Consider the following 3,634-nt stretch of genomic DNA (forward strand, 5'->3'; position numbering starts at 1 on the left):
AGTCGGTCATCATTGGGAAGAGAGGCCCCTTGGTCTTGCAAACTTTATATGCCCCAGTACAGGGGAACACCAAGGCCAAGAAGTGGGAGTGGGTGGGTAGGGGAGCAGGGCAGGAGGAAGGTATAGGGGACTTTCGGGATAACATTGGAAATGTAAATGAGGAAATATCTAATAAAAAATTGAAAGAAAAAAAAAACTTGGTGTGTTTAACAATAGATTAGCATTGTATCAGAGCATTCTCCTGGCTCCTGTGTTTAGCTGATCTTAATTAGGGTTGTTCCTATTCTCCATTGTAAACAAGACCTGGCTCCTGCCATCTTTTTATGTGTACATTTTCTTTGTTTTGTGTTAAGAACCAGTGTATCTTGATGGATGCATTCGCCTAGCCTTCTTGTTTTTCTTCTGTATTAAAAGCCTGGTGTTTGCTTGGAAAAAATTACATTCAGATACCTACCACACTCCCTTCTGTCATGTCAATTTGTCACCTTTTTCATTTCTCACCAACTCCGTGCACGCCTGAAACGGGGACCCCGAAATTTTTTTCTGCGGATTGAGGGAGGCCAACTGGGGCCGGTTTGCAGCAGAATGGTGCTCAAATGAAGACTCCCGGACAGGTAAGACTTTATCTCCTTTTATTCTTATATTTTTATTTCTCAGGCAAGGATAGGATCTTGTCTTGGTGCTGCAGACCGACTGATAAAGGCTCATCAGTTTGAAGAGGATGAGTAAGCTTTACCATGGGGCAGTCAGACATTGGAACATGTTTAGACATCTCACCAAACTTAGAAAAGGCCTATGTTGTAGCAATGAAAGGACAGATGCTCAGCACCAATTTAAAGAACACCTATGAGAATGAAAAGTGTTCTCAGGGGAATAAAGCTGCATGTTTCGGTTGTAAAAAAAAAAAAAAAAAACCCGGGGCACCAGAGGAAGGATTGAAAAAATCCCTCAGGAAACAAGAAAGGTCTTCCTCCAGGTCTCTGCCCATGCTGTGTTGAAGAGAACCTTGGAGGAATAAATGTAAATCAAAGACCTATAAAGATGAAACTCTCCCCAATAAAGAAGCAGGGGGGGGCACTAGATAAGGGGGAGCTTCTTAGCCCCATTCAGGAGCTGTGGACCTCGATATAGGACACAGCCCCAGTAATAAAAAAAAAACCTTCAAGTTGTGGATTCTGATACTTTGGTAAAATTAAAAGTTATGGCTAAAGTACAAAAAGAGACTTCATAAATGTCAAAATATAGCTCAATTCTTACTGTTACCTTATTTACAACTCCCCAATCCTACATTGTGCCAAAAAATTCATAGATACGGCTTTATTGGAAGTTTAAAAACCATATCTTCAAGCATATAGAGTTAATTTTGTGGATGGTTTTTTGTTGGTTGAAGAAAGTAGAAATTGTTAGCAGTCTGACAGCACACCAAAAAGCTCTAGAACAAAAGGAAGCAAATTCACCCAAGAGGAGTAGATGGCAGAAAATAATCAAACACTGGGCTGAAATTAACCAAGCAAAAACAAAAAGAGCTATTCAATGAACCAAATTAATCTGGAGCTGGTTCTTTGCGAAAATCAACAAGAGAGATAAACCCTTAGCCAGACTCACTAGAGGGCACAGGGACAGCACCCTAATTAACAAAATCAGAAATGAAAAGGAAGACATAACAGCAGATCCTGAGGAAAGCCAAAACACCATCAGATCCTTTTATAAAAGCTTATACTCAACAAAACTGGAAAACCTGGATGAAATGGCCAAATTTCTAGACAGACACCAATTACCAAAGTTAAACCAGGATCAGATTAATGAGATAAACAGTCCAATATCCCCTAAAGAAATAGAAGCAGTCATTAATAGTCTCCCCCCCCCAAAAAAAAAATCCCAGGACCAGATGGGTTTAGTGCAGAGTTCTATCAGACCTTCAAAGAAGACCTAATTCCAACTCTCCTCAAACTATTCCAAAAAATAGAAACAGAAGGTACTCTACCCAATTCATTCTATGAAGCCACAATTACTCTGATACCTAAACTACAAAAAGACCCAACAAAGATAAAGAACTTCAGGCCAATTTCCCTTATTAATATCGATGCAAAAATAATCAACAAAATTATCGCTAACTGAATCCAAGAATATGTCAAAACAATCATCCATCCTGACCAAGTAGGTTTGATTCTAGGAATGCAGGGATGGTTTATTATATGGAAATCCATCAATGTAATCCACTATATAAACAAACTCATAGACAAAAGCCACATGATTATCTCCTTAGATGGAGAGAAAGCATTTGACAAAATCCAACACCAATTCATGATAAAAGTCTAGTAAAGAACATGTATTCAAGGCCCATACCTAAACATAATAAAATCAATATACATCAAACCTGTAGCCAAACTCAAAGTAAATGGAGAGAAGCTGGAAGCAAACCCACTAAAATCAGGGACTAGACAAAGGATGTCCACTTTCTCCCTACCTATTCAATATAGAACTTGAATTCCTAGCCAGAGCAACTTGAGCACAAAAGGTGGTCAAGAGGATACAAATTGGAAAGGAAGAAGTCAAAATATCACTATTTATAGATGATATGATAGTATATATAAGTGACCCTAAAAATTCCACCAGAGAACTTCTAAACCTGATAAACAGCTTCAGTGCAGTAGCTAGATATAAAATTAACTGAAACAAATCAGTGGCCTTTCTCTACACAAAGGATAAAATGGCTGAGAAAGAAATTAGGGAAACAACACCTTTCACAATACTCACACATAATATAAAATACCTTGGTGTGACTCTAACTAAGGAAGTGAAAGATCTGTATAAGAAGAACTTCAAGTCTCTGAAGAAAGAAATCAAAAAAGATCTCAGAAGATGGAAAGATCTCTCATGCTCATGGATTGCCAGGATCAATATAGTGAAACTGGCTTTCCTGCCAAAAGCAATCTTCAGATTCATTGCAATCCCCATCAAAATTCCACCTCAATTCTTCACTGAGTTAGAAAAGGCAATTTGCAAATTCACCTGGAATAACAAAAATATAGGATAGCAAAAACTCTTCTCAATGATAAAAGAATCTCTGGTAGAATCACCATGCAGGACCTAAAGCTGTACTACAGAGCAATTATGATAAAAACTGCATGGTACTGGTATAGCGAAAGACAGGTAGACCAATGGAATAGAATTGAAGACCCAGAAATGAACTCACACACCTATGGTCACATGATCTTTGACAAGGGAGCTAAAATCATCCCGTGGAAAAAAGACAGCATTTTCAACAAATGGTGCTGGCACAACTGGTGGTTATCATGTAGAAGGATGCGATATAATCCATTATAATCTCCTTTACTAAGGTCAAGTCTAAGTAGATCAAGGAGCTCTACATAAAACCAGAGACACTGAAACTTGAGGAGAAGTGGGGGAAAAAACCTCGAAGATATGGGCACATGGAAAAAATTCCTGAATAGAACAGCAATGGTTTGTGCTGTAAGATCAAGAATCTACAAGGGGACCTCATAAAATTGCAAAGCTTCTATAAGGCAAAAGACATTGTCAATAAGACAAAAAGGCCACCAACAGATTGGGAAAGGATCTTTACCTATCCTAAATCAGATAGGGGACTAATATCCAATATATATAAAGAATT

This window comes from Mus caroli, unplaced genomic scaffold (genome assembly GCF_900094665.2).
Source record: "Mus caroli unplaced genomic scaffold, CAROLI_EIJ_v1.1 scaffold_15006_1, whole genome shotgun sequence".
Taxonomy (NCBI): Eukaryota; Metazoa; Chordata; class Mammalia; order Rodentia; family Muridae; genus Mus; species Mus caroli.